Raw genomic sequence first — 12,620 nt, 5'->3', positions numbered from 1 at the left:
CCTCTGGAACGAATTAAGTACTTAACCCGAGGTACCACTGTAGAGCATAGCAATCATTGCTAGTAGCCATTGATAGCCCTCTCCTGCATGAGTTTTGAATTAGTTGTAATAAAGCACTTGGAAAAGTCAGAGTTGTCTCTGCACTATTAATAATTCAGACTTTGCCTTTTTGTCCCAATTGTCCAATGGTTTAACTTAAAAGTCTTGCATTGGGAGTAAGATCCAGAGTGTCCCTTCTGCAAATGGAAGTGCTCATTCCATTAGTGGAAAAGTCGAAGCTGGGAGCTGATTTTCTCCAGTCATCCCTTTGCCTTACAGCTGCTTCCTCCCACAAACTCAAGCCTTTTTTGTTATGCTCTTAAACCATTTTATTCTTTTATAAACAAACATTACAATTGCAACCCTGGTGTACTCAATAGTCAGGGGTGGTGGGGATGACTGATACATGATGATTGAAATATGACAGTGTCTGTGGGGGCAAAGTTAAGAGCAGTAGAATCTTGGAGTGTAATTCAGTGTAGCACTTGTTAGGATTCTTTTCCCGTGTTGCAGTCATGGGATTGTTTTTATCCCATGACGGTGTATGTTTTCATTCCACATTGTGGGAAGTGACAGAGACAGTATGTTTTTATTACTGTGTTTCTGTGATGTAGGATTTTTGTCCTTTTTCCTCTTTCTCTTTGCTGTCTGATGCTGAAGAGGAAGGAGCTGAGTTATGATGCTCCGAGTGTATATATGTAAATAAATGTAGATTAGCCAAATTGCTGCGCTACTGAGTCTGAACACTGACTGCCTATACTCTGTTGATCCTGAAGTGTGCTGATGCCTCTTGGTATCAGTCGCTGGAGAAAGCTTTTGAATCTCCAGAATGACTGACCAGGAGGGAGAGAACATGCCAGTCAGGCATGTGTTTCTGCCGGACTCCTACTCATGTGTAGGACCTCCTGACAGCACTATGGTGTACATAGTTGACTTGCACAATGGGACTCCCCCCCCCCCCCCGCTTCTCGCTTCTCCCTCTGCCTCTGTTCCCCTCTTCTGTTCTCCCGTAAACCTACTTTGGGAGTTCCCCCAACCTTCCAGACCAGATTTAGGGGGCATGCAGGGGAAGGATAGGCAGGAAGTCCCATTGTACAAGCAATCCTTGTTCCACAAATGCAACAACTTAGTTGAATCCCACCCTTTGCTTGGTAAAATGCAAACTCTTAACTTTTACATCCATTTTTCTAGCAAGTGATTTCTTCTTAGTAATATTTTTAAAGTTATGTTCATTCGCCCACACATGCATATACCTAGGAGAACCATATATGCGTCTCACAAGAAAAATCCTTGTCTACTTGCATGTTCCAAAGACCAACTTTCTGTATTAAGTCTCAGCTTTTTCTTCTCTTTTATTGTTCCAAGTTATAGTTTACATTTTTAAATAATAAAATAGAACTATGGTAAATGACCTGGCTTCATTATAGAAATCTCTCATTACCACTTTCCCTCTTCTTCTTTTATCTGTTGCTTCTGTTCTTTTGCTCCTCAGTTCTCTCCTGTGGTCTCTTGTTATTTCTTATTGTTCTCTGCTTCTAATTAAATTGGAAGGCCAAAAAAGACACCCAGATTTCTTATAGTTGCATTACATAGATGGATAATGCCTAAAGGACAGATATTTTTCCTTTCTATTTCAACCAAATTGGAACGTGTAAGTAATGCTTAACATAGAATCAGTTCTTATTGGTACTTTAAGAAATAGCAAAATGCATATTTATTTCATTTTGATTGTGTTAGACTTTACACAATAATAGATTCAGACACATCACAGATAGTACAAGCAAGGCGGTGGTGTACCTCTGAAATAATGGAGGCGTTTACCTGTGACGTGTTGCTGATTGCAAAATGTCCACATACACCATGTGAATATATAACTAGCCGAAGAATGAACAGCATATTTCCCCCCCTAATTGGTTGTTATCCAGTAGGTGACTTTTAAAATACGATTAATTATATGCAGACCTTTTAAAACCCAATTAAAAGCAAATTATCTTCTTGAAGGTAGAACAAGCTGCTTTTAATTTATGTATTTATACATTTCTATCCTACCCTCCATAAGATCCCCATAGCAGATAGCAGGCAAACAGATAAAACCAGAAGAAATATCAACATAAAAAGCAGCAGAACAAACATAGATGACCCCACACCCACCCACTATCTCTGTGCTGCAAGCTGCTGCTGGCTGCCATTTTTTATGAGAAGGAGGGCGGGGGAAATCCTGCTGTAGTTGCCATCAGCGGGTGGGATCTCTAGCAGCACTTTTTCCTGGAATGCAATAGTAGAAAAGAGCATGTGCTTGGGTCCCCATCCTTTCCTTTTTCTTTTTTAAATGAGTTGCCTGGTGTGGCAACCCTGCCCTCAAGACAATTTGTGAACCCCCCCCCCCAAAAAAAAAAAACTTGCAGAAATAACTCTTCTGGTTTCATGGCCACCAAAGAGGGTGAGGTTTCAGCATAAGGGCAGTTAAAGCCAGAGCCAAGCAAGATTAAAAGACCTCTTGGAACAGACAAGTCAAAGGCAACTGGAGTCTGCTCCAGGCAATCTTCCCTGGAGAGGTTATTCCAAAGACAAGGGCCTTTTTTCTTCATGTACCCCATCACCTCTCACCTTGCTTTGGGTTGCAAAGGGACTTGATAAGGGATCTCAGACAAAGGTCTCTTCTTCTAGGCAGGCTCATGTTGAACAACGGTAGTCGCTTGATTTGTATTACTTCAAGGAAAAGCTAAAAGTAAGAGGGATTTTAAACCACATTTGCCATTGGATTAAAAAATCCTAGTTCTAAAACCTAGTTGTGCCCTAGCTTTAACCATCAGATGAGCGTTAAAGCATATTGACCATAGTCCCTGTACTGTGTTTGCTGGAGGCAGACATAATCTCATTTGACTCTTTTGAAAAATATTAAATGGATGGTGATTGATTTGTGACCCACTTCTTCCTGCGTATTTTAAAGCACAGAACAGACTAAGGCTTACAGATGAGACAAAATTTATATGATATTTAGATGTCAAGAGCCTCTGGGGCTGCCCCCTTTCAACAAATATGTACAGTATGCATTTGGCTCTGAACTTGCATTGTAAATAAGAGAAGCCATTATCAGGTTTACATTTGTGTGCAGATGCATTTGGTTTTTATCATATGGAGAGAGGCTTGTGGTTTGTGGTTGTCTGTTTAGAGGAGTTGTAAACATGTCAAGGACAAATAATTATCTTTGCAACAGGCAAATATTTACTCTTTGGTAAGGAAAAGTTAATGTAAAGACTCAAAAACTAGACCACTTCAGTGAACACAATCTGGCTGTTGTCTAAAATTATCCTGTGTTGCGTTTTCTTGTGCTAAGTTCCTTCAGTACTAAGAAATGAGCTTGTTTGTGGAATAAGCTTATTTCAGAGTTATAGACTTAGATCCAGATGACATTAGTCCCTTTTTAGTCCCATGGTATATTAGTTTCATCCCATCAATAATAGTTTTGATTCTTTTGTGAAGGCAATATCACCTGCATTTTTATTATTTTGAACGGCTTATAGAATTGTTAGCGTTGAAATGTAGAATATAAAAAGAAATGTTTAAGTAATTTTTAAAAAAAACTGCCCTCAACTATAGATTAGCTTTTATCTAATGGTGAGCCAAGGACTACTTGTGACCCTGAGTCCACTTTCAGATGAACCTCAACGCCACAGCTTGCCCAGTGCCAGCAATTCCCTGCATGCTGAGTAAAGGTGACCAACAAACTGTTAAGTTCATGGGTGAGGGAAGGGAGGTCATCCTTCTTTGTAGTGAAAGGGCCAGAGGAAGTGTTGAAGGACATTAGCAGCTGGTGGGCTGAGGTGGCATTGCTTGCCTGGTATTCCAATGCTGCGGTCACTGCTGGTAACTGAGAAGAAGGTTGGTGTGGTGTCGGTACAAAGGCAACTGCGGCTCTGCCGCTGCACCCACACTGCAGCAACCCCTTGCCGCCTCAGTCCTCTCCCCATCGGTTACTGGCAGTAGTCTCTGCTTTGGTGAAACATGGGTGAAATGGAAACTTTGAAAAATGTATCTTATGCTTGGGGCCTTTGGTTCAATTGCAATGCATAGGGGAAAGTGATTGATTACAGAAGTGGTGTGTGAACTGGCCTGAAAATTGTACTTTCGGGCTGTGATCTAGAGGACCATGAGTAGAGGAACGTTAACCTCACCTGCTATGAGAAAGTTGGTGAGCAGTCACATTTCTGAAGTAGTGTTATTCCACCATTTTGCCATATTTTCTCTGCTCATCAGAGTCACAGCACAAAGGAGGAAACTGTAATCTTTCTGAACTCATTTTCCTCATTGGTGTAACAGCATTTTTATTTCATTGTGCATATGGATGATAGGGGGAATTTCTGTTCACAACTGGAAAGGGATGAAAAATTTTGGGCTATAACATACAATTTGTTGCCTTAATTAGTCATGCTTAGTGCACTTTGCATCCTTGCAGTGTACACTAGTCAGATAATTAACTGACTATGAAGAAGTATCCCCTCTGTGTAGCAAAGCAATCTGTGTGCAGTCTGCAAATCCTCCTTTCACCATGTATAAACTGTGAAATATATTTGAAAGTAAAGTTTTTAATTACAACTGGCATTCAAAGCTTATTGCTCCTGGCAGTCACCGCCTTGCTAAAATGTGATCTCATTTGTGAAACAGGCTGTGGGGGAGCCAGTTTCCCTACTGCTTTAATATTAGCTTAACAATCAGGATTGTTTAATACTGAAACAGCACGCTTAATGTTTACACAGTAAAGCCCATTTCCTGATACTGCATCAGAAAGAGCAAAAACTTGCAGTCCATACCATGGTGGGTGGGTGGGTGGGTGCATGTACATAAATGTACCGGTACATAGTGGAACAGAGAACAGATTTAGAGGTGCATAGCGGGAGAATACACCATGGTCCAAGAAGAAATCCTTGCACTAGTGGAATGTTCACCTTAGCGATATGTACATACAGTATGTGTATATACACTTTCATTTTACTAGTAGGGTTAACAGCTCTCAGAAAACTGATTATGGAAATGTTTTATAATTTCTTAGAATATATATAACCCATCTCCTACCCAAAGATTTCAGGGCAGGGTACACCAATAATTAAAGTTACAAATCCAGCTACAAACTGGAAACACATAAAATAATAACACAGTAAATGAGCTTAAAATGTGAGCAGCTGTCATTACAAACCTAAACTTGAGAGGTTAGCATTTACTAAAAGTTTGAGTAACTAACCAGGTTTTAATCTGGTGAGGAAATGAATTCAAGGGTTGCACCAGGTGGATTTCAGAGAGACTGGCATTGCACAAGCGGTGCAAAATAAATAGGATCATCATCATACGTCACTACATAATTAGTAACACCCAAAGATGGGATACTAAGGAGGGTGTCCCTGGAAGATGTCAGTACTCAGGTAGGACAGTACAGGGAGAGGTACCAATGTTATCCCTCGGATAACATGTATATGTTAATGTAGCTTTATATTATATTTAATGGGTAGCATGCCACAATGAGTAACTTTGATGCCTGCACGTAGAAACATAGGAACGTGCCTTAGATCTGGTTGGACTGTCCATCCATCCAGCCCAGCATTGTCTTTTCTGACCCATAGTGATCCACCAGGTTATGTGGCAAGGTTACCTTTTAATAGGTTGCCACCTTTTAATAGGTTGCTTCATTGTTTGCCAATATATGATACTCTTAGGCAGAGCTTTTTTTTCCCCCAGCCGGAACTCACCAGAACTCAGTCCTGGAAAATCTCAGGTGGGTGCCATTGCCATTCTAAGAGAACAAGGGTAGCGTCCTTGGTGAATTCCAGGACCTCTTTCTCTAGAAAAATAGCACTGATCTTAGGTCTGTGCCACTTACACATGACACTGTGGACATAGCTTTGCAGAAACATATGGCGAAAACAGTTTGTTATGTAAATGCAGGTGCATTTTTTAGTTGGATTATAGACCCCCCCCCCAAAAAAATTTCCAGTACAGAACCCATGGTTCAAAAGAGCTATAAAGATGTGCTAGAGGGAACTGTGCACACATCCAGAGACTATTCAATTTTTTCATTGTAGCAGCAGTCGCAGTTTCTACAGACATAACAAAACACCTTACCATTGTGTGATCACAATAAACACACTCATTAGTTTTTGAGGTGTCTTTTGGAATTCGTTAATGTTCTGTCCACATATGGTGTATAATTAAAAAAAAATATATTAACAAGTTAATACAAAAATTTCAACTATGCACATTTGTTTGTTTGACCTGTTTATGCTCAAGGGGTTGTGTTCAACTAAGTCCAACTAACAGTAGACCCACTGAAATTAATGAACCTAAGTTGTCACGTCAATTATCTCCAGTGGGTCTACTCTAAGTAGAAATAGTGTTGATTGCTTCCCAGGTTGACCTGAAACTGTATCTGATATTTTTATTTATCTGCAATATAATCCTGCTTTGGAGATGCTACCATAGTGAGTTCTTTGGGGACAGTGTTGTTGTTTTAAAAAAGGCGTTTGTTTCTCCCACCTGTGCATCTTCCTTTTTCACAAGTGTGAGGGGCCAGTCCTGCTGGTGTTGGTTTTAAAGTGATTGTGATTCATTTATTATAAAAACACAGGTATGATTCTTTTTTTAATAAAAAAACACACCAAATATTTACTTCTAGAGCTTATTTTCTTCAGGAAATGTTTTTCATTTTATTCCCATTAGCGTTCTTGTCTAACATTAGACGTGACTTGTCAGAAGTAGAAATATAGGCCTCAGGATGTGGAACTCATATCACCACTAGGCAGTGGTACCACCTCCTGAAGCCAAAGGGTGGAGATGAGAGGCTTTGCCATTGACTGCAGTCATTCATTCACTCCGTCAGTCTGTGTCATGCAGAAGTTACTGCTCTTTTTTGCCTCCCAAATCTGGACTAACCTCAAACCAGCCTCCTTTGATATCATCTGTTGACCCCTGTCAAACAGCATACCTTCTGGCTGGTCACGTTTGGGAGGTTTGTGGCTGTCACCCAGCCCTTGTCAGGTACAGGCTGGAGAGGAGTAGCCATGGGCAAGTGGGGTCTTCTCGCTCCCCAGCAGGAGCTCAAAGATACGTTCTGCCCTCTCCTCAGCCACTCCAGGGAGTGTCCTGTCTGCTTTTGCCATTGGCCTAGCCTGTGCAGCAGCACCTTTCATGGGGTTAGGGCTAGTGTCAGGTTTCTGCCCCTCCAGTCATGCTGTGACATCTCCAGCCTGGCCGTTTCATCTTTCAGGGGGGCCATCTGTGCTGCTGAGCCCACGACTCCTGATATTCCTTCCTCCTGTCATCTATGTTGACGGGGGATATTTCTACTTCAGCTGTGAAATTCCTCTCCAGTTGCGAATGCAAAGTCCAAGGAGTTCAGCTTTTGAAACTTTATTTAATCATTCCTCAAAATTAGAAGAAAGCACTCAGGCTTTCATTTCTTGCATAACCTCTGCCAGCCTGTGATATTTTGCCTCCCTGAGAAGCATAATTGCAATTATAGAGATGTAATATTACAATTCTAGCACTACAATTACACTCTGTATCATTATTACTCTTATTATCTTGCCACCACAACCTTTTGTCTTCTGGCTTGACTAAATCATTTTTGTTCAATGGCAGCAAGGTATGCTAAAAGACACCCTCAGCCAGCTCCCCTTAACGCTAAAGGCTTTAAAATGTAAGATGCATTTTTGCTATCATCAGCACCAGGTTTTCTGATTACATTCAGTTCCCATAGAATTGTGGCTCTATTCTTCACGAGCAAGTGCGCTTTTAGAAGACGAATCATGTTGTTTTTGATAAGAACCTGTGTCAATAAGAGGTGTTTTTTTTAAAAAAATTATTCAGTTGGGGCGGGGAAGAAGGGAGAAATCTTGGCAGCAAACTTGATTTTTGTCACAAGCTAGGGAAAGAAAATGAATATATTTGGAACTCTTGGAATTTAGACTGGGGAAATGACTTATTAGACAATCTATTCAGTTTTTCTTAACAGTCGAATTGATTCAATATTCTGCATGTATTTGGGAGGATATAACTTAAATTGAAAAGGGATGTTTTTCAAAAACAGGAAAAGTGCAGTGCTGTGAGCTGGTTGGCATGACACAAAGTCAAACCTGGTAGATACAAAGGTACCCACAAATACATGAAGTGCATGGGTATGGTTTTGCCAGCCTTTTTTGGGTAGAACATTTCCATCCATCTCTAGGTGCCTCCCTTTGGTCTGGCCAGTAGCTTGACTTCATCTTTGATGGTGCCCTGGAGCTTGTCATGGCGTCAGTCTTGCCATCCAGAGCTCTCATTGGCTGATTGTACAAGGTGTGACCGGAAAGTAGGGTGAATCACCCCCGTATGCAATAATGGGAACTGCCGGGTTTGTGGAGACACGTGGGAGGCGTTCGTCCGTATCTCAGCTAACATATGCTCACGTGTCTTGGCATTTGTTGACAGGCCTACATTCATGCGGTAGCGTTTAGTAGCTGTTAATAGTGCAGTGCGTTGTGATTGAAAATGAGCAGAGAGTCAATATGAAATTCTTTTTAAAATTGGGTAAATTGGCATTGGAAACCCACAAAATGCTCACAGTTGTGTATGGAGATGAAGCTGTAACTCGAAAGACAGTGTATGAGTGGTTTAAGCATTTTTGTGAAGGGCGGCAAATCATCGCAGCACAGGTCTACATAGTTCGTGAGTTATTGATGCAGGATCGGCATTTCTCTGTCCGAATGATGGCAGAAGAATTGCATATTCCGTGTGAAATCATTACTGAGGTTACCGAGTTGTCCCACCTTCCATATTCTAGCCCCACCAGATTTCTTTCTTTTTCCAAAACTGAAATACGCACTGAAAGGGCACAGATTTTCCAACATTTCACATGTCCAAGCTGCTGTGACGGAACTGAAAGCAGTACGAAAAGAGGACTTCTCCAGAAGTTTCCAACAGTTCTATGAACGTTGTGAACAGTGCATTGTATGAAAGGGGGCCTGCTCTGAAGGCCTGTAAGGTATGTATGTTAGAATATTTCTCACTGTCTGATTTTTGTGACCACTCACCGAACTTTCCGGTCACACCGTGTATATGTTCCTCTTTGATCCGTTCATGTCCTTTTTTTGACTGTTGTTGCTGCATCCTCAAAGTTCAGCTAAAGTGCGCTGCACATTGTGTTTGTTCTGGAGATGTTTGCATAAAAAGACTGTACATTGATGCTTGTTTATACATTCCAGGACTGAAGGGAAGCCGGAGTTTGCTAGCTTTTTCAAGGTTACAAATGGCCGAACTAGCTGCTTTAATATCAAATTCTGTTTAGAAACCCAGAAAGCAAAAGATTTGTATTAAAAATCTATACTGAGAGAGACTTAGAAAAACATCAGGGTATTATAGCTGTCCTTGAAAATAGGATCTCGTAATGAAATTCTGACACATTTTGTTAACTTGTGCTGTTTCCCTGTGATGATAGCACTTGATCCTGGTTCCTTCGTTATTATCATTCCACACTTCATTGCAGATGATCTGCTTTAAATAGGTGATTACAATATCTCCTTGGCAGAAAAAACAGCAAAACAACTTCTAGCCACTTATTCCCTTGCGCTTACATTTCTCATGGAAAGCCTCTACACTTTATACAATGGCTTCATTTTCCTAATGATTTTTGCTGCCTACATACAGGTTATTGTATTCTCATGAACCTCAGAAATACGAAATGCAGGATGGCACAAGGGCTTCCTTAGTGAGTTGTATGTGCATTAAATAGCTCAAGCTCATACCTTGCTGCTCTGTATTACGTGCCTGAATTCTGGCAATACAAAGTCTTTCATAGAAGAATTATTGAGACAACACAATAGTAGTAATCTTACCCATAATGCCATTAAGCTGATTTGGAGCTTGATTCTAAGCATGTTTACTTGAAAATGATTCCCACTAAATTCAGGGGGACTTCCTTCCTGGTAAGTGTACTTGGGCTTGCTGCCAGGTTGTCGTTCTACACACACACACACACACACACACACACAGGACTCTGTCATTCTAAACACAGTGGGACTTAACTTCCCAATAAATATGAATAGAACCGGGCAGCATTTCTGTTCATTTTTAACTGGGTTGTGAATGAAGCTGGGAGATTCAGTGTATACATATCTGATAAAAAAACCCCTTTCTTTTAAAATAACCTCTGATCCTTTAAAAAGTTACCTTTGGACATTGCACAATGCCTATGTTTGTATATAATTGGTGGAATGTAAATGCACACTGCATGGGTGTGTGAGAGAGATAAGATACTTTTATAAATAAACTTCAAAGATTATTGATCCTTAGCAGCAATTTCACTGTCTATATTGTAGTTTCCATTACAACCTCCGCATTGTAATAAAGATCAGTCTTGCTGTAGCGTTCCTCGATTCCTTTACTCCTCTGGGAGTTTGTGATTGGCAGGCGTTACATTCAGTAATCTATTTTGCTGGTGAATGATTAGTATGCAGTGCGTAATCAAATGGAATAAATAATACTTCCCAATTTTAGAAACGGAAATTATTTGGAATAGGTGAAGGGTATTTTTTTTTAGTAGTGTACTAATTCCATCTAATGATTTTTTATGTTAATATGCCATTGCTTATTACTGCCTAAGTTGTTTAAGAACTCAATATATTCCAAAAAATACAGCTTAGCCTCTGGTACACTTTTGTTGCACAGTCACTAAGCAACTATTGTAGATTTTTCAACAGAGTGCTTTTCCACAGGCAGAAGGCCACATGTATCTCATTTTTATAAACACTTAAAAAAAAAAAAACAGCTCTTCTGTAAGTTGATCTAAATATATGTATAACGGTTCAGCAGAGAGAGCTGCATGAGGATCACCGCCAAGGATGCTTGAAAATAATTACCATGTCAACATAAAACATGGGGAGCAGTGACAGAATATAGAATCTGATTTTTCCAACAATCCAGAGTATGGTGTGCCCTGTGGTATGTGCATAACCCTCCTGCACACGCCTGGCTTCCCCATTCAGCTCAATGGAGGTGTTAGCTCTGTGTGCACATTTTTGGAGCACTTAAGGAAGTCCTTGAAGGCAGGCAGGAAGCTTATTACAATGCAGTATTAAGCTTCTGTGTACCTCAAAGGAACTTTTGGGGTCAGGGAAGTGGTATGCAAAATTCCTATCAGTGGTTTCTGGCAGCTTGCCTCTGAATCTTACAAGTTAGCAGAGAGGTGGTTCTGCATGAAGGATCCTGCTGATGACCTTCAGCTTATTTTCCATATTATTTACTCAGAGCTATAAACAGTAAATAAACACAGAGAAAGATTCATACCGTCTATGAGCCTATTTACGTTTTCAGTTGGCATTTTATTGTTAAAACAGAGTCGTGGGGACTAGAGTAAAAGGTGTGCTAAACAAAATTGGAGGATTAAATACCTACATGCTTTTAATTAAATATAGTTTTATTGATTGAATGGGTAGGTTGCTTCCTGAGGACACTTGGCTTTTCAGTCTTGGGTCTTGTTTACATGTCTGAATTGTAGAAGGGGAAGGAGCCTGCTGCAGTTCACCTCGCAAAGCAGTGCAGGGGCGCACTCATGCACCCCAGTACAGGAGAGTGGGCAGCAGTGTTACCACCTACTCTCCTCTCTCCGCCAGAGCTGCTGGGCTGGCCGCGAGGAAGCAGTAGCTTCCTCACGGCTGCAGCCTCTCTCCTCCCCCAGGTCAGGCTTGACCTGGGTATGTAGTAGCTGTGGCCGGTCATGGCACGCATCGCAGCCTCTCTCTGCTGCAGCAGAGCTGTGCATGCTGCAGCCCAGCCAAAGAGAGGGGCAGTAGCTCTCTGCCAACTCTTCTCTATTCCACCCCCGGGTCAGACCTGACCTGGGAGCAGAGCTGCAACTGGATGCAAGGAAGCTTGCCTCACCAGCTCCCTTGCATACCAGAGCCATGCTCCAACTGGATCCTGTTGTGGGGGCACCTGGTTGCCCCCCTCACCTGAAGATGCACCCGGGGCGACGGCTTCCCCAGCCCCCCTCCACGCTACGCCACTAGGAGGCAGCAGTTACGAGTTACTGGGCTCAGCAGGCGCTGTGATTCTCCAGCAGTTTAACTTCACCCCACAGGCTCACTCCATAGTCTCTTGAGACAGACAGACACCAACAATATAGCACTATCCACGTTTGTGGCACTTTACAAAGAATGAGAATCCAAGTCCACATTTGTGTTGCATGTGAATGTTACAGGAAGGACAGAATGGAGTAGAGAAATTGGAATGTGTATTCTATTCAAGGAAGGTCTTACATTTGCATCATGTACCAATTTAAACCCCTGCATATGAATATGACCTTGGGCTAGAGACAGATTCTTGTTTGCTCAGCTGAAGGAGGCTTGAAAGGAAGGCTTTCTTGTTGTGTACTCTCAACACTGTTTGGTTTTGCATGCTTTTGTATTGTTTCAAGATGTAACACTGACCAGCTTCAGATGTAACACTAAACCTCTTCTCATCTGTCATGAAGGAATTTCAGACTTTTGCTTCTGTTTTCAACTAACCGCAGTTTAGCGTTACATCCAAACCCTAAACTGTAGCTAATCATAACCACA

General features: G+C 41.3%; 1 protein-coding gene across 6 annotated transcripts in view; it reads left to right on the top strand.

Annotated features, from left to right (window-relative positions):
• The window catches only part of CCDC148 (coiled-coil domain containing 148), a gene marked incomplete at its 5' end in the record, with an annotated part of 109,019 nt that overhangs the window by 71,989 nt on the left and 24,410 nt on the right, over nt 1–12,620 (top strand). The gene's annotated exons all lie outside the window — the stretch shown is intronic.

The sequence above is a fragment of the Podarcis pityusensis genome, assembly GCF_964106645.2.
Source record: "Podarcis pityusensis genome assembly, chromosome: 1".
Lineage (NCBI taxonomy): Eukaryota > Metazoa > Chordata > Lepidosauria > Squamata > Lacertidae > Podarcis > Podarcis pityusensis.
The sequence above is the reverse complement of the archived record's forward strand: the minus strand, read 5'-3'. Positions and strand labels throughout refer to the sequence as shown.